The sequence below is a fragment of the Haliotis cracherodii genome, unplaced genomic scaffold (assembly GCF_022045235.1).
Source record: "Haliotis cracherodii isolate W230 unplaced genomic scaffold, xgHalCrac1.p SCAF_17, whole genome shotgun sequence".
Taxonomy (NCBI): domain Eukaryota; kingdom Metazoa; phylum Mollusca; class Gastropoda; order Lepetellida; family Haliotidae; genus Haliotis; species Haliotis cracherodii.
Genome location: NW_027266272.1, coordinates 467,939 through 488,929, shown reverse-complemented (window position 1 = coordinate 488,929; position 20,991 = coordinate 467,939). Strand labels below are relative to the sequence as shown.

Here is a 20,991-nt window from a genome sequence, read left to right as displayed (position 1 = left end):
TCACCTCACCTCACCCCACCCCACCCCACCCCACCCCACCTCACCTCACCTCACCTCACCTCACCCCACCCCATCCCACCCCACTCCACCCCACCCAATCCCACATCACATCACCTCACCTCACCTCACCTCACCCCCTCCCACCCCACCCCCCCACCCCACTCCATCCCACTAAACCCTACCACATCCAACCAACCCAAAACCAGCCCACCCCACCCCACAACACCCCACCCCGCCTCACCTCACCTCACCCCACCTCATCCCACCTGACCTAGTATAGATAGATTTTTCAACGGTCCCCCCTCCCCAAAACACTTTGTACTTAATCAAAACGGGGTGTGAGTCAGGTACGAAAATAGAAATCTCAACCTTCAACTGTCCTCTAGAAAATGGCCTGCTTTGTGTGTAGCGTCCCAAAGGGGATTCCCCTTTTTATGCCTGACGCGTTCTAACAGAAAATGTGTGGCTAATGACACCTCCGCACCCTCGCGAGTATGGAACTGAATACAATTGTAAGTATATCTACATCCAGATAGTTACGTACGTAAGTGTGGTCTGTCTTCATGCAGTAGACACGCGGTGAACGGGTAATTGTGGTTTGTCTCCATGCAGTAGACACGCGGTGTAGGGGTAGCTGCTTGTTTCTAGCTCCAGCTGATGTGCGCCTTGCTTACAAACTGCTGCGACTGGTACTCGGCTGCATGGAGTACGACCGTCACAACGCTTTCCCACCGTCGCAAACTGACATTTATCCATGTATCAAATACTTCCTCCGTGTTGCTTGTTAATCTGCTGATATGATATCAAGTACTATTTACCTTCCAACATGACATAGATGCGCATCCTCAGTACTATATTACTGTTGTATTCCAGTAAGTGCCGCCACGTCGGGGGTGGGGGGGTGGGGGGGTGTGGGGTGGCGTCGAGGGAAGGGGGGTCGGGGGTTGGGGGGGGTGGGGCGTCGAGGGAAGGGGGGTGGGGATGAGTGAGGGATTCACAGGTGGCCAGTGGTTTTGCAGAGTTTTGTCCCTTGAGCCGGAAACCTACAGTCATTTTTTCGATTCCCAGATTCGCATTGGTTAGGCCTACATGACGGTCAGGTGCATGCTAGGTGTTCGCCTGCATGATGGAGGGAGGTTGCGGGAGGTTGTTTTCGACCAAACGGGTTCACTCACATTGAAATGAAATACAACTTGTGGATGTTCATCATATATTAGCAGTTTATAGTGACAGTAATATTCAGCATATTTAACATGGACAATAGTTAATAGTGAGTGTATTACTGCTACCTACCAAAGGAAAACAATAAAAGTAAAGTTTTCATTAACTGCTTTGATAGAAATTGTAAATATTCGTGCAAGTACTGACTAGACGCCAGAAGTCACATGGCTGCCAGTCCATGTAGAACAGCACACTTGCATGACACTGCAATTAATTTATTTCTTCAAAACAAAATAATATCATACAATAAACCAAAACATTTTGTTCGCTGCATACACTCGGCGTTTAGTAAAAGAATGTGATGTGTTCATTGTTCATACTAGGTGTTCAGTATAATAATGTGTTCATTGTTCATACTGGGTTTTCATTAAAATGATGGGATGTGTTCATTGTTCATAATGGGTTTTCATAATATAATGGGATGTGTTCACTGTTCATACAGGATGTTCAGAAACATAATGTGATGTGTTCATTGTTCATACTGGGTGTTCGGTAAAACAATGTAATGTGTCCACTGTTCATACTGGATGTTCAGTAAAATAATGTGATGTGTTCATTGTTCATACTGGGTGTTCAGTAAAATAATGTGTTCATTGTTCATACTGGGAGTTCATAAAACAATGTGATGTATTTACTGTTCATACTGGGTGTTCAGTAAAATAATGTGATGTATTCATTGTTCATACTGGGTGTTCAGTAAAATAATGTGTTCATTGTTCATACTGGGCGTTCATGAAACAATGTGATGTGTTTGCTGTTCATACTGGGTGTTCAGTAAAATAAAGTGATGTGTTCATTGTTCATATTGGCTGTTCAGTAAAATGATTTGATGCGTTTACAGTACATCCTTGGTGTTCAGTAAAATAATGGGATGTGTTCACTGTTCATACTGGGTGTTCAGTAAAATAAATGTGATGTGTTCATTGTTCATACTGGGTGTTCGCTAAAATAATGTGTCCACTGTTCATACTGAATGTTCAGTAAAATAATGTGATGTGTTCATTGTTCATACTGAGTGTTCAGTAAAATAATATATTCATTGTTCATACTGGGTGTTCAGTAAAATAATGTGTTCATTGTTCATACTGGGCGTTCATAAAACAATGTGATGTGTTTACTGTTCATACTTGGTGTTCAGTAAAATGAAGTGATGTATTCACTGTTCATACTGGTTGTTCAGTAAAATAATGTGTTCATTGTTCATACTGGGTGTTCAGTAAAATGATGGGATGCGTTTACAGTACATCATGGGTGTTCAGTAAAATAATGTGCTCATTGTTCATACTGGGTGTTCAGTAAATTGATGTGATGTGTTCACTGTTCATACTGGGGGTTCAGTAAAATAATGTGTCCCTTGTTCACACTGGGTGTTCAGTAAAATATTGCGATGTGTTCCCTGGTCATACTTGGTTTTCCGTAAAATAATGTGATCTGTTCTCTGTTCATACTGGATGTTCAGTAAAATAGTGTGATGTGTTCACAGTACATCCTTGGTGTTCAGTAAAATAATGGAATGTATTCATTGTTCATACTGGGTGTTCGGTAAAATCATGTATTCATTGTTCTACTGGGTGTTCAGTAAAATAATGTGTTCATTGTTCATACTGGGCGTTCATAAAACAATGTGATGTGTTCACTGTTCATACTGGATGTTCAGTAAAATAGTGTGATGTGTTCACAGTACATCCTTGGTGTTCAGTAAAATAATGAAATGTTTTCATTGTTCATACTGGGTGTTCAGTAAAATAATGTGTTCATTGTTCATACTGGGCGTTCATAAAACAATGTGATGTGTTCACTGTTCATACTGGATGTTAAGTAAAATAGTGTGATGTGTTCACAGTACATCCTTGGTGTTCAGTAAAATAATGGAATGTATTCATTGTTCATACTGGGTGTTCAGTAAAATAATGTGTTCATTGTTCATACTGAGCGTTCATAAAACAATGTGATGTGTTCACTGTTCATACTGGGTGTTCAGTAAAATAATGTGATGTGTTCATTCTTCATATTGGCTGTTCAGTAAAATGACGTGATGTGTTCATTGTTCATACTGGATGTTCAGTAAAATAATGAGATGTGTTCACTGTTCATACTGGGTGTTCAGTAAAATAATGGGATGTGTTCACTGTTCATACTGGGTGTTCAGTAAAATAATGTGTCCTGTGTTCACACTTGGTGTTCAGTAAAATAATGTGATGTGTTCACAAAACATCCCGGGCGTTCAGTAAAATAATGTGTTCACTGTTCATACTGGGTGTTCAGCAAAATAATGAGATGTGTATACTGCTCATACTGGGTCCTCAGTAAGAGAAATGTGCTGTTTGGCCCTTCGTCTCTCAATTGGAATATGAAATATCAAATCATATGTTCTGAACACGTTTCAGTAAAGTAATTTGGAAACACCAAGGCGAGGATGAAAAACATGAATCATCCGGTGACCTGTCTGTCTGTCTTCGTCCTGCTGACCATGATCACCGAGGTAGGACTTATCACGCCCTTTCCTTGAAACACTCAATACACTTACAATCCTCCCTCGTAGATTCATCATTCACAATTAAGAATATTTAACTACGAGGGCAAATTCATTGAATATTGAAATATGTCCCAAGTTCATTCGTACATAAACACAAACACAGGCAGATACACACAGAGCGACACACACAGACATACACACAGACACACAAACATATACTTTTGGTTATTTTTATATCTCCATTAACTCTTATATTCATATAACCATACACTCTTTCTTTCATCCAACCAAAAACGTTAACTTTCATATCACCATATACTTTTACTTTAACATCAGAACTCACTCTTACTTTCATATCACCATATACTTTTACTTTAACTTCAGAACACACTCTTACTTTCATAACACCATATACTTTTACTTTAACATCAGAACTCACTCTTACTTTCATAACACCATTCACATATACATATATATATAACCATTTACTCTCACTTACATATCAATATAGGCTCTTACTTCACTATTCACTCTTACGTCCATATCACCATTCCTCACTTTTGTATCACAATATCACCATACACTTTCAGATCACCAGTCATTCTTATATTCATAGCACCATTAAAGCTTTCTTTCATATCACCATTCACTCTTTCAGTCTTACTGTCCTATTTACTACCCGCTTTAACATCCGTATCACCAGTCACTCTTACGTTCATATCACCATTCGCTTTTACTTTCACATCACATTCACTCTTACTTTCATATCACATTCACTCTTACTTTCATATCAATATTCATTCTGATGTTCACATCACCATACACTCTTACTTCATATCACCATACACTCTTACTGTCATATCACCATTCACTCTTACTTCAAATCACCATTCACTCTTACTTCATATCACCATTCACTCTTACGTTCATATCACCAGTCACTTTAACTTTCATTTCACCATTCACTGTTACGTTCATATCACCATTCAATCTTACCTTCATATCACCATTCAATCTTACTTCATATCACCATACACTCTTACTGTCATATCACCATACACTCTTAGTGTCATATCACCATACACTCTTACTGTCATATCACCATACATTCTTACGTTCATATCACCATACATTCTTACTATCATATCACCATACACTCTCACTGTCATATCACCATACATTCTTACTGTCATATCACCATACACTCTTACTGTCATATCACCATACATTCTTACTGTCATATCACTATACAATCTTACTGTCATATCACCATACACTCTTACTGTCATATCACCATACACTCCCACTGTCATATCACCATACACTCTTACTGTCATATCACCATACACTCTTACTGTCACATCACTATACTCTCTTACTGTCATATCACTATACAGTCTTACTGTCATATCACCATACATTCTTACTGTCATATCACCATACAGTCTTACTGTCATATCAACATACACCCTTACTGTCATATCACCATACACTCCCACTGTCCTATCACCATACACTCTTACTGTCATATCACCATACACTCTTACTGTCATATCACCATACACTCCCCCTGTCATATCACCATACATTCTTACTGTCATATCACCATACCCTCTTACTGTCACATCCCTATACAGTCTTACTGTCATATCACCATACATTCTTACTGTCATATCACCATACATTCTTACTATCATATCACCATACATTCTTACTGTCATATCACCATACACTCTTACTGTCCTATCACCATACACTCTTACTGTCATATCACCATACATTCTTACTGTCAACTCACCAGTCACTCTTGCTTCATATCACCACACACTCTTACTGTCATATCACCATACGCTCTTACTGTCATATCACCATACACTCTTACTGTCATATCACCATACATTCTTACTGTCATATCACCATACACTCTTACTGTCAACTCACCAGTCACTCTTGCTTCATATCACCATACACTCTTACTGTCATATCACCATACGCTCTTACTGTCATATCACCATACATTCTTACTGTCATATCACCATACACTCTTCCTGTCAACTCACCAGACACTCTTACTGTCATATCACCATACATTCTTACTGTCATATCACCATACATTCTTACTGTCCTATCACCATACACTCTTACTGTCATATCACCATACACTCCCACTGTCCTATCACCATACACTCTTACTGTCATATCACCATACACTCCCACTGTCATATCACCATACATTCTTACTGTCACATCACCGTACCTTCTTACTGTCATATCACTATACACTCTTACTGTCCTATCACCATACACTCTTACTGTCATATCACCATACACTCCCACTGTCATATCAACATACACTCTTACTATCATATCACCATACACTCTTACGTTCATATCACCATACACTCTCACTGTCATATCACCATACTCTCTTACTGTCCTATCACCATACACTCTTACTGTCATATCACCATACACTCTTACTGTCACATCACTATACACTCTTACTGTCATATCACCATACACTCTTACTGTCATATCACCATACATTCTTACTGTCATATCACCATACATTCTTACTGTCCTATCACCATACACTCTTACTGTCATATCACCATACACTCCCACTGTCCTATCACCATACACTCTTACTGTCATATCACCATACACTCTTACTGTCACATCACCATACACTCTTACTGTCATATCACCATACATTCTTACTGTCATATCACCGTACCTTCTTACTGTCATATCACTATACACTCTTACTGTCCTATCACCATACACTCTTACTGTCATATCACCATACACTCCCACTGTCATATCACCATACACTCTTACTATCATATCACCATACACTCTTACTTTCATATCACCATACTCTCTTACTGTCACATCACCATACACTCTTACTGTCATATCACCATACCTTCTTACTGATATATCACCATACACTCTTACTGTCATATCTTCATACACTCTTACTGTCATATCACCATACACTCTCACTGTCATATCACCATACACTCTTACTGTCATATCACCATACATTCTTACATGCATTCTAACATAACAAGTATAAGTCGAGCCAACGACCTCCCGTTCTCCAATTAGGGACCCTATCCACTGCACCAGCTAGGCGGGACTGCCCTATGCGCAATAGACTGACAATGCATTTCTGGTTATTTCATTCCAGTCCTCCTCCAAGACGAGAGTCACGTGTCAGCCAGGCACTGCCGTCATGGTCGACAACGATGGAACATTCCACTGCACAGGCTGCTCCCCGGGAACCTTCTCCAAGGGACATAACTCTGTCTGCCGTCCGTGTCGAGCGTGCCACAGAGGTGTCCTTGAGGCCTGCACAGCTACCCAGAATGCCGTATGTAAACCCCACAAAGCCAACGGTGAGCATCGACTGAAACTAATTAGTCATCCTCGATTATCTTCTTGCTATTATGAAAAATACGCTGGATCCATTCAATACAATTGTTTCGTTTTTAGCCTAATTGTTTAAAAAATAGGTGTTAAAAATGGCCATCCAAGCAAATTACACTCACGAGTGAGAAGAGTGTAACAGCTGATATTCCTGAATGTCCAATATAGAGAGGACATTTAAACAGCATCCCCCATCTTCAAGATAATAAGGCACCTGGAAATGATAATGTGATAGCAGGGTTTTTTAAACATTTCTGAGATATTTTGAAACCATATTTGAAACTTATTATGTCCTTTTGGACAGATCCTATGTTCCAGAGCATTGTACAGTGATCGGTATTATTGTTCCTCTTGACAAACAGGGCGCAACCAGTCATTTGAATAATTATAGAGGCATAACTCTCCTCGGTACATTAAGTAAAATATTTACTTCAGTTATCACTAAGAGACTTGTTTTCTGGGCGGATTCTTATGATAAAATAAGTGAGTCACAAGCAGGATTTAGAAAGGGATACTCCACCACTGACAATGCTTTTATCCTATATTTTATAATACAGAGATATCTATCAGGCAAAGGAGGGAAGTAATATGCTGCATTTGTAGATTTTGCAAAAGCTTTGACTCAGTGAAAAGGGTTAACTTGTGATCCCTCTTTCAAAGACATGGGCGAAGTAGTAAAATTGGAAAGTAATTGTGCTCTCTATATAAACATGTGAAGGTGTGTGTCCAGAACAATGGCGCCATATCGGATAATTTTGCAAGTAGCGTCGGTGTCCGACCAGGGTGTGTTTCTATTTTCCTTTTTCATAAATGAATTCGCATATCAAATCCAAAATAATTGCACTTATGGAATACAACTACATCCCGAAACTGTTAAATTGTTTCTGCTTCTTTTCGCTGACTATATAGTCATGTTCTCGAGCACAATACATGGCTTGCAAAAGAATATACATGTATTAGAGATTTTCCATTGGTACCATGAATAGTGAGTGAGTGAGTGAGTGAGTGAGTGAGTGAGTGAGTGAGTGAGTGAGAGCGAAATCACGGATTATGTGTGAGTATTTCAGTTATATCACGGCGTGTTACCTTGGAAGTAATATGTGTTACAGCAAGTCTAACAAGCATAGTCAGATTAAATCTAAGATTCGAACGCACAATCATGTGGTTACTGGCTCGCCAAAGGGACGCAACTCAGCACAATGAATTAGGAACCGAGGGCAACAGTACTGTGCCACCAGCGCTAAGGCATAGTTGAGGGCTGTGGATCTAACATAAATGCTTTAGTTTGTTCTAGTTTATATCTAGACGTCCGTTATGGTCTATTTCTAGAGGTCTGTTCTCGTTTATATCTAGAGGTCTGTTCTAGTTTATTTCTAGAGGTCTGTTCTAGTTTATTTCTAGAGGTCTGTCCTAGTGTATAGCTAGTGGTCTGTTCTAGTTCATATCTAAACGTATGTTCTAGGAAGGAGTGTGCATTAACGAAATGGTCTAACAATTAATGGGAAACAGCTTGGCAGCTAGAGTGTTAAAGTGCTCCAGCTGAATATCTAATCCAACAGAGAAAATCTAAAGCAGAATGTTGGCATATTTCTGTCTACAAAGCATTAATGGCTATCTATTGCATGCCGTATTGATCTGGATGTAGACAACCTTGAAGCCATTGTAGAAACGCTTTGAAAATAATTACGCACCTCTTACAATAGACTTCCAACAGAAATGATAACTTGTGACTCTATTTAATTTTCCGACAAATCATATCTGTTCTTGTTTACATCGTGAGTTATAAAATGTATGGTCATTTTGAAATATAGAAATTGAAATCGATTATCAATTGTGGTTGATGACTTGAATATCAAGATAAAGACAGGGCAATGCTTCAGTTTCATCCAGGTGTATGGGTTTGCCGTTACTCTTTGTAGGCTAAAATGCAGCTGTATTCTTCTTCAGTTCAAATGATGCCATACAGAAACATTGAACAGTAATGAGTACTCTTGTCTCGTTAAACAAATCAAACCAAAAAGAAATCGTGTTTGTTACACAGAGAAGAGGTGCAGGAAATATAAACGACTGAAGAAGGTGAAACTGTTGATGAGAAACTGCAAAGACATATACCCCGACATTGCAAAGCTGTACGTGGTCGCCGGGTTTCCCTGCAAGGACAAGGTATGTATTGATTGAGTGAGTGAGTGAGTGAGTGAGTGAGGAATTCCCGGCATGGCATCAGTCTCAGACGTTCCCCTGCATCAGCATCAAATCGATCAGTCTGTCGTTTTACAACATATTTCTTAAGCACTACCTGGTGGTAATTTGTAACTATTTAAGTCAACGGTGTCGCACTTAAATGTTTTTTCCCCACAAACGTTTTTCCTCACGTATTTCACATTCATTGTGTTTTGTCCAGGACAAGTGTGATACTCATGATGTAACAATAATGGGAAACGGCGGCGCTTCAACAACCGATACGATGCAACGTCAGATAACGTCAAACTCTGGTAAACCTCAACTAGTATCCCGATACAGTAAGCAATACACCTGACCTACGTAACTACTGTGAGGTCAGTCTTGGAAAAGACACTGTATATCTTTTACTTTGTAAATATATTCATTAATATACTACCTTGCAATAACAGTATTCATATTTTACAATAAGACTCGTTGTATTTTTTTTATTTTCTAGGGTAACTATACGCAAATCTATAATCAACTGATGTATTAATGACGCGTACTGAACGTGCGTGCGTGCCCCCACGACTTGGATTAAGTTTTGTGCAGAAGAGCGCGAGTGTGGTCCATCTTTGTCTATGCTTAGACATACTCATAGCCATACACAATATTATTTCTGTGATGTATTATTTTACTTGACATCTCTCATATGTTTAATGATATATTCACTCATGATAAAACAATATTAAATTCACACATAATCAAACACTATTACATTCACTCATGATAAAACAATATTAAATTCACACATAATCAAACACAATTACATTCACTCATGATAAAACAATGTTACATTCACTGGTGATCACACAATATATTGTACTCAGTCAAAGCTGTTATCATATAAATTCTTTTCACATCAGTATGATTATACCTATTTTGATGACATGGCTTTAAAGATTGGTCAATTTGATGACTGAACAACATATTCATTATGAAGCCACCATCCATAGGGGTGGGGAAGCCTGGTGGTTAAAGCGCTCGATTCCCCACATTGGTACAATTATATGTATATGTATTTTTTTTATTTTGAAGTTTACACGATATACCGCCTTTCCATTGGACGCGAGGTCGGTCACATGACCGCGAAGTTGACGTTCATAAGTGAATGAACGACACAATTTGACGTTCATACGTTTTTCACGAGACCGTGTTCTTGAAATGACGTAAACACTGACGAACTACTTCCACATTCCTGGGGAAAACCCTGGGAATTCCCTAGCACGAAAACATGCATAAGCGTTCTTTCAGGTCATTTAGAACCTTTATTCTTGGTCTCAGCATTACAGTATACATTGAGAAATGTCACAGCGCGTGAATGTCCACGAATATCCCCGCTGCTGCCTATCCTAATGAACAAACAAAGAAATGCACATCTAAACTATCGTAGTATCGACTTGACCCGTGTCTAGGCTGACATTAACCGTCTCCAGCAATCTATGAATTTACGCATCTTTATTTACCTTTCAATGATCGGCCAGTTGATCAGTGATGACTAAGACATGTAACCGCCACAGGTTTATTAACAACTTCGGAAATCCTTCCCGTCACGTTTATCGTGTCGGCCATTTTGACGTCTTGTACTTGATGTAAATGTAATATGACGCTGTCATTGTGACTGACTTACTGAGGTAGTTCTTTACAGACCTTTCTCATCTAATGAGGATATGATTTGAACACATGTGCTGCGTAAGATTTTTCTGAAGAGCAAGTTGTGCATCCATACGCTTATGCCACCTCTCTTTTTGAGGAACTATTTTACTCGGCAATATAGCTGGTTGTTGTATGGCTGTCAGTGTAAACATGAAGTCACACGTACTAAATGAAATTGTGTTTAGATCTTGGTCTATATCCTTTGAGGTAAGAAATTGTGATTAAAAAAATATACGATTTGTCTTTCACTTTGTGTGAGTTCATTGGAGTATGAACCTTCATAGAGTGAGGGCCATCCATCGTCGCAAGCTCCGACGTTCATACATTTTGGCCCTCAGGTTCATACTCCAATGAACACGCACAAAGTGGAGGTCAATTCTTCAGTGAAGCCCATTAATTTCTGGCGTTCCCCGCCTTGATAATGCTGGAATTTTGCTAAAAGCGGTGTAAAACCAAACTCACTCAGTCACTCATGGCATTTTAATGCATATGAGTGTTAAGAAAGCATGTCGCATATCCTATTTTGTTTCCCGTCCAAAATGTACATCTCTACTGGATGAAGAAGACAGACACGTAAACAATGGTGACATTGAGTAATGGGGTAATGAGCACAACAATTGCTGGGCAGAATTTGAAATTAGTAAAAAATATATTACTTGAAGATATTGTAAATAAACCGACAAAACCCTTTCCATATTCAATAGAAATCGTTTATGAATCACTATCAAGTAGTAATGATACCAGGTGTTCTCGAAAAGGCTAGTGTGTAAGGACGCTGGCCGGCCAATTTTCCAATCAGTCGGGTGTTTCCACTGAAACACGAAATACTAGATAACAACATGACTCCGGCTACTTTGCGTATGTTCTGTCTTTGTACTTGTAGCAGCTTTTGGCAGGATCAGTGTTGTAAAAGCGTTATCCAGCAGTGAAGGTAAGCTTGGCAACCATATAAAAATAGATTCAACCTTTTAGAAGCCTTGATCAATGTAAACAAAACACCAATGGCAGAAGCAAAGACCGTATCAGTTCATAATAAAGAGTGACATGCTGCAACAGTTTCACTACTGAAAGAAAATAGATACACTTGACAAATGCCAACTGTATTTTATTTTTTAGTTACCACAACTCAAGTCTCAATGCAGACGGATATGGTGCCGAACAAGGAAAACTATTTGAAGGAAAGTGAAAATGGAGGAGGAACTGTTCCAGCGTTAACGAGTAAGATTTAGCAAACACCTCTTGTGGACACTTCATTTACTCAAGCAAACGTCTGTGAATGTTTATTTTATGTCAATTGTTGTCAAACAATATATATGAATGTAAACATGCATGGGAAAGGACCAGTATTTTTCTTGTTTTTCAGTCGCAGTTGTGTTGGCTTGCGTGGTTGGCGTAGTTTCCTGTGCGGTTGCCATTGTCATCTTCAAACGTAGAACATGTCGAAAGGACATGCTTCTCCCTAGTAATGTTAGTAAAACATCATCACAAAGACATGTCCCGCAGATTCCAACCACCTTAAGTACCTCCAAATACCAACTCTCAATCGAAACACCAACTCGAACTGCTATCGCTAATGAGTATATCACTATGCATGCACATGCAGGACAAAATTCAGTGTTATCAGAGACATTCACCGCCGAGAGGGTATCAGGAATCTCAGGTTGCAGCGAGCTTTCAGGCTATGGGAATATGATCAACACTGAAGACATAGATGCCTGGGATTCACATAGTGATGGGATGGAGTTTGTGCCAATCACATTCATTGCATCATCTACCGCAGAGTCAGAAGGATCAATCCTGGCAAGGTCACTCCACAATGATGAAAACCTCCCTGATATAATGGAGGTTCCACCAGTATATTCATCAGCTATCTATGACGTTAACCTTACTGACAGTCCAGATTATCAGACGAGGGATAAGATACAGGACCGTGATGAAAATGTTAAGTCTGCAACAATGTCCATCAACGTTGACGACCAACCCTGCAGAGAAACATCATTCCTGCCATTGGTATCCCAAATGTTGGATATTCTGAAACCAGTAAAAAGTGGATGTACTTCGGAAACTACAAATGGTAAGATAAACGATGATGTTGGCATTTCGAGGGTCCATCTGGATGAAGCAGACACAGGGTCGTTTGATGATATGAGCAATAGTTCAGTGAGTGAAAGAACATGTACGTCACAAGATGCATATTCAGACGACCAGTCAAGCACTTCTCCAAGAAGCAGCACATCTGGTGATGTAACGCCTGTTGAATACCTTCTGATACACAACAAGCACCAAGTCAAAGACACCAACCTGAGAGCAAACACTGAGACTGAGACACAGACTGATGAGAACATTGCACAGTTTCTGTCATGCAAGAGGGGATGTCTCATTGTCCAAACGAAGACAATCAACAGAGTTTCTTTACAAAGAAGAACATCAAGCAAACCCTGACAACTTCCAAGAGTCACTTTCTAAGTCAGCTTCTACCCAGACTCGAAACAATTGTGACAACTCTTTATCAATGTTTGGTCACAAGTGGGATGTTGTCAAGTACATTTCTCCTGATGGTGACGTTGTAACTATACCTACCACAAATATGTCTTTGACCGTCTTTGAAAATTGTGTTCCTGGAGGAGAGACCGTCAGGGTCAGCGGACGATTTTCTGGGGACTCCAATGATAGCCTGCCTTACCTGGAGAGTGGATGGGTTGTCACCTCACCGCTCGCCGAGTTTGACATGACATACAAGAGATGGGACAAGCATGTGAAGGTATTTCTACCCTTCTATCAACGAGATCCAGCGGAAATCTTCAGAGTATGTTATTATCACAAGATTGGAAATGGAGAAATAGAGGTAAGCTGTTGAATGGTCAGTTTATATTTTATCTCGTCATTGCTACTAAATATACACACATGCTCTAAAGTTGTTGTTCCAAGGCTGAAGATTGTCCATAACCAGTGCTCACAAGATGTTATTGAACTCTTCATAACAAAACTTAGATATTCGTAAAAGACATAATTGAAACTATAACAAAGAAACGTATTATGTATGTCACATGTAGGTTTATATATATACACGGATTACAGCACCGGCAGTTAATGTTTATGCTTTTGTAAATGTTAATTTCAGCATGGTGTTGTGCCACTGTTTGACAGCAGTCAGAAGCAAGACCTGTACTACATTAAGAAGTCAGACCATGTGGAAATCTTCACTATGAGTTTCACCTTGTACCACTGTGCCTGTGATCACATATTTCCACTCTACCTGACGGTACTGGCATTTTCATCTTACAACAAAGACGAGAACGAGGCGGTTGTACGACTGCATGTGGGAGACAGACTTCTGAGTGATCAGCTTGTGAAATCTGTAGGTGTCTTATGGTTGAAAGACAAATCTTTTCAAGTTCTCCAAATTTCAGTTTCAGGAGATGAATTAACAATTTTAGTTATTAAATATGGAAGTAGTTTTAATTAGCAATTGCATTAGCTGCTGAACGACCATACATTGTTAACGGAATGGTTGAGTGTTGAAATCAACCCTCTATATCTCAAGGGCTCGCATTTCGGTAAACCTACATAAACCTCTGGATCTATTCCCTTGGCTCTCGCACACATTACCCGCCCTTGATTTCCTTTGGCCAGTTTGATTGGCTATTCAACTAGGTCTAACGTACCAATCAGAATGCGAGTTACAAACCAGCGTCAGTGTTGGGTTGGTGATATCAACAACATAGCGGCCAGGCACATTGATTACGATAGGGAAATCATTCGGGCGTACTGCTTTTCTTGTATTGTTTCTCCAAATTTGGAATAATAATGCCATTCGGCCTGGGGAGACAGGTCCCACAATTATTGGACATTAAGTTGCATCAGGACAACTTCAACTTGCAAGGCGGGTGGAGTTAGCATGGAGGCATATTGACGTCATTCACTGTATCCATATCATAGCATTCTCACATCTATGATACTACTGATTACATTTATAGCTTACAATATCGAAAAACGCGTGTATGTCTTTGAGCATTCGACGGTCAGACATTTTAACGCTGCGGGTTCCAAATGAAATTTCAGAGGACTGATTTCTCAATAACACACACCTGTTTCCCTTCTTATTATGATGTGTTAGTTACAGGATCTGAACTTTAATCGAATATTGTAGTGATATTAGGTTCCCTTCAGTTAATCAATCCCAGGATGTATAAGAACTGTCTCTAGAACTCGCCAGCGTGTTTTTTGCAGGAGCTAAAGGAAAAGGAACAAACAGAGAATGGTACAACTTTGAGGAAGTCAACTGATGTACGCGTACTACAAATACACACTGACAGCAGCAGCAGACTGGTGTTCAAATTGACGTTCCCATCCAACAATTTCCAGTGTCGAGGGGGGACTTCTGTGCCACCAGATGGCACCACCCAGGCCTCCACCTGGGAGAACATGTACCCGGAGGAATGCCCCCAGATACAGGTACGGCTGCTTCATCAGTTTGTTTGTTTGTGTGTTAGTTTGCTGAACGCCACGACCTGCATGTTCCAGCTGTATGACGGCGGCCTGTACATAATCGAGTCTTGACCACAGTGATTGACATCATTAGCAACGGCCTACGCAACTGGGATGCGAAGACATGTACCAACCAAGTCAGCGAGCCTGACCACCCGAGCCAGTTAGTCGCTTCTTACGACAAGCATGGGTTGCTGAAGGCCACTTCTTACACAGATGTCATGGGATCAATTATGTATAGAATAACCTTTGTTTTCAAGCAATGTTTCCATTTAGGCAACATCATGTTCATTTGTTTTATGTGTGTACCATTGCATATGACGCGTCATATCATTAATTCACTGACGCTAGATCGATTTCATTCTTCTCAAACTATTAGGTGACATTTTGACTAGATATACGTAACTCCTGTTTATATATAAGATATAAGATACCCCTAATAATGATAATAAGTAATATTATTATTATGAAACAGTGAGGTGAGGTGAAATAGGGTTTAACGTCGCGTCCAAGATTATTGCACTTATATAGCTACGTGCATGCACGTGTATGTCAGGCTGCTTGTACTAGTGGACTGATGCCGATTTATAGTGCTAGCACACTGAGATACCATGCTGCAGTTTAACATGAATACCCCACTCAGACACAGCATACCGACTCCGAGACGACCAGTCCTTGTTTTAGCCCCTTAATGCAGAGCGCCAGACAGGGTAACAACAAGTACCATATTTTAACGTCTTTTGGTAAGAAGCGGCTGGGGATCGAACCCCGGACCTTCCGCTCTCCGGGCGGACGCTCTACCACTAGACCACGGAGGCGGTCTATGAAACAGTGAAACACATACTCGTGTATTCACTTTCATTAAACACATGGTTGACATGATAAAAGATTTAAAACTGTAAACTTCCTTGAATGGTGTTTTAGATAATAGATTTGAAACTGCGAACTTCATTGAATGGTGATTTAGATGATAGATTTCAAACTGCGAACTTTATTGAATGTTTTTTTAGCTAAAAGATTTCAAACTGCGAACTTCATTATATGATGATTTAGATAATAGATTTGAAACTGCGAACTTCATTGAAAGGTGTTTTTGATAATAGATTTGAAACTGCGAACTTCATTGAATGGTGCTTTAGATGATAGATTTGAAACCGCGAACTTCATTGAATAGTGTTTTAACTGACATTTTTTGTTGGCCTTCACTAAGGAGCGTCGATTCTGCGAGATGATGCCATGCCTCTGTACATGCCCAAAGGATGAGCATGGAGTGGTCAGCCATCGGGCAGTCTGTTCATCAGGACACAGCTGTAAGACGGAGATCCAGTGGGCCTATGCTTCTAACCAACTCTCACCCCCCGACGTGTTCCCCTGCAACATCACCATCACCCACGAACTACCCCCGGGCACGGAAGAGGACCGTCAAGGGAACTGTAAAGAGGGGATCACGTTTTTCATGTTAAAAACACCTCATTTCTTTGTGAGTAACTTCTATTCGTTGATGCCAGTAGCTCTAATTAACTGAAGGAAAAGACAAAGTAATAAGAAATAAACCATGTATCATGAATATAGAGCAGCCTGGGGTTTCAAATGATGAACATATTCAAAGGGAAACGATTTGACAACATTTGACAGGTGTGAAACCACCATACTGTCTCAGAACTAGCTGTCATTAACAAAAATCATGAAATAAGAGATTGGTCCGGTGCCAATATTAATATTTTCTCTTTTCTTCGGTTTTTGTCACTTTCAATTTACTTTTGTGTCATCCCATCCAACAAGAAACAATCTAATGATAACGGCCACATTTACATAATTAATATCTTTGTTTTAATAGACCATATATTAGGTTTAACCAGCCCCTAGCTAAAGGTTAGACTATAATCACTGCTAAATTCTGCAAGTGCACTGTCTATGCTGAGAGGTAGCGACATACGATGATATGATGCACTATGGGCCCTCTCTGTCAGTCCTATTTAGACTTAACTCACATAGCGCCAATCTGTTGCATTCTGTTCCAGGTACGTCCTGACAGGGGGGAGATGCTAGCTCTGGGGGAACTACCATCTGACAAGAGATTCAACACTTCCTTCTAGTCCAGATACAACGCTCCACCATAACCCGCCATTGTAATATTCCACCACCAGTGACATCGTTTGTGTTTGCTTGTACTCTTGCTTGTGCTGGAACACCTGGTGTCATCACTCATTTGACCTTGACGCCAAGTGAAATCTGTTTCGGTGGATAATCTTGACTTGTTATTCTCCTGCATTGACAATCTGTATTTTCCTATTGATGAGATATACTACGTGTACCAATCACTTTGGTTGTGTATACACAAACATCTTTGCCACTGCTTCTATATGATACCAATACGCATTCAACATGCTCAGTATATAACTTCAGCTGTTTTCATACATGATGTGATTTTTAATAAATACCAGAAATGCTTTTCACACAATGTACTCATGTGGAGAATCGAACCCGGGTCTTCGGCGCGAAGAGCGAACGCTTTAACCACTAGGCTACCCCACCGCCCACCATTCGTTGTCTTCGTTTGAGAAAAATATAGCAGAATAGTCAATGGGCTCGGAGCCGATGTCAGAAATAGTTGAGCGTTGTCACAGTCGAGGAGCGCATAGAATACAACCAACCAACCAACACTTCGCCAACAGCCTGCCCCACCTTAACAACGACTTATCACTCTACAGACCCGTGAAGATGCGAGGTAGGATAGGTCTTTAGCAGCCCATGCTTGCCATAAAAGGCGAATATGCTTGTCGTGAGAGGCGACTAACGGTATCGGGTGGTCAGGCTCGCTGACTTGGTTGATGCATCTCATCATCTCCAAATTGTGTGGATCGATGTTCATGATATCAATCACTGGATTGTCTGGTCCAGACCCGATTATTTACAGACCACCCTCATATAGCTGGAATATTGCGGAGTACGGCTTTAAACAATAAGCAAACAAACTTTGCCCGACCCAGCCGAGCTCAATCTTTCACCGAGCAGGCGGACCCGTCTTGAGGTTATACCAAATCCCAATGTTTTCCCCATTGGCTTCTATATTGAGGTTTTTCTGTATATATATTTTCTGTATATATACATACATATAGATAACTAGTAGACATTCACCAACCATTAAATTTCCATGTATGCACAGTCTGGCTTAAACGCTACAATAAAAACACGAAGTTTGGCTAGCTCTGCAAGTTTCTTTTCAGAGTACAGGAAGTAAAACACACTAACCTCTCCTACGATAAGCATAGTCGCTTTTTACGGCAAGCATTGGTTGCTGAAGACCTATTCTACCCCGGATCTTCACGGGTCGGGTCAGGCAACGGGATAACTCTTTGTATTAAATGGCTTACTAAATGTAATATTTGATACTGAAGGTCAAATGGATTTTCTTTAATAAGCCAATTTTAAAGAAGGTTTATTCTAAGTTACCAGTCAAATGATGACTAATTTCACAAAGAGGCTGGATGGGTAAACCTTTACGTCCATCCAGCAATTGAGACGGGACGCGCCGGCTCGGCTTGTGTCGGGCAAGACAGGCGTGCCAGCTCGACCAAAGAGTTGAAGATCGGGCGAGTCGGCTCGGCCTGTGTCGGGCAAGACAGGCGCACCAGCTCGACCAAAGAGTTGGAGATCGGGCGAGTCGGCTCGGCCTGTGTCGGGCAAGACAGGCGCACCAGCTCGACCAAAGAGTTGGAGATCGGGGAGTGGCTCGGCCTGAGTCGGGCAAGATAGGCGCGCCAGATCGACCAAAGAGTTGGAGTTTGAAGAGTCGGCTCGGCCTGTGTCGGGCAAGACAAGCGTACCAGCTCGACCAAAGAGTTGGAGATCGGAGAGTCGGCTCGGCCTGCGTCGGGCAAGACGGGTGCTCCGCTTGGCCAAACAAGTTTGGTTTGAGTCAGGCAAGGCGATCACTGTTTGTGTTAAATTGTTTACTATAAAAAAATATTTCATCCTCGAAACTTCTCAGAACCATGGTTGAATGGACTTATAAACCAATTTATAATTTCCTAAATTACCAGAAAACTGCAGACCAATTTCACAAAGAAGCTGCTTGGGTATTTTTTTTTACCTCTATTATACACAACGGACCTACTACTTTTATTGAAGAAACCGAATATTCACCTATTACGCAAAATCAGAATCAGTCGTTCGACCAGCAGCTTTTGGGTCATCCCAACGGCCCTCTCCCTCTCTGTCGTGCCATGTCTTTGGTGTGTTGTTTGGTGTTGTGTTCTTACCGTGTCGGGTCAGCACTTACACAATACAATGGGTCTGCACATGCATTTCGTGCTATGGCACCTGGCATCGTTTTCGCAAAGTGCACAATTTTTACATAAATTGTCAAATTTTCCCGTTTTTTTCCCACGGATTTTCTTTTCTTTGGGACATTAGTTTATAAACCGATTATCTAGCATCGTTCAGTATTAAGCAGCAAAATTGCCTTCCACTGATTTACCCACCGGAACAAAATATAACAAAGACCAGTGCAAACACTTCATCTGGTTCATATTTACAGCAATGCAGAAGGATTTAGAGTGACAAAGAACTGTTCACCAAACTTCAACTTTCCAATAGCCAACTGTCCATATATTTCGAGCAATATTCCGGCAGCCCCAGCCTTTCTACATTTCACAAGGTTTGAGTATGCTCTTTCTCTGAAGATCTCAAAGAGCGTCATACGACTTAGAAATGTTCGATCAACTTGTACCACATGTTCACAAATCTTACACAATATTAGCACAATCACACAGCCACTCAATCACACAATCACAACATCCCACGATCACGCAATCACGCAATCACACTATCACGCAATCACACTATCACGCAGTCACACAATCACTCAGTCACACAATCAAACAATAACACAATCACACATTCACACCATCAAAAGATCCCACGATCACGTAATCACACAATCACAATATCACGCAATCACGCAATCACGCAATCACACTATCACGCAGTCGCACAATCACGCAGTCACACAATCAAACAATAACACAATCACACAGTCGCGCATTCACGCAGTCACACAATCAAACAATAACACAATCACACAGACGCGCATTCACGCAGTTAAACAATCAAACAATAACACAATCACACAGTCCCACAATCACGCAGTCGCACAATCACGTAGTCACACAATCAAACAATAACACAATCACACAGTCGCGCATTCACGCAGTCCCACAATCACGCAGTCACACAATCAAACAATAACACAATCACAGTCACACATTCACGCAGTCACACATTCACGCAGTCACACAATCAAACAATAACACAATCACACAGTCGCGCATTCACGCAGTCACACATTCACGCAGTCACACAATTAAACAATAATACAATCACACAGTCGCGCATTCACGCAGTCACACAATCACGCAGTCACACAATCAAACAATAACACAATCACACAATCACGCAGTCACACAATCATGCAGTCACACAATCACGCAGTC

At 40.5% G+C, this 20,991-nt stretch overlaps 1 pseudogene; it reads left to right on the top strand.

Moving 5' to 3' along the window:
* Positions 1-438: 438 nt before the first annotated feature.
* On the top strand, positions 439-18,603 carry LOC139464808 (uncharacterized; annotated as a pseudogene).
* The last annotated feature ends 2,388 nt before the right edge of the window (positions 18,604-20,991 follow it).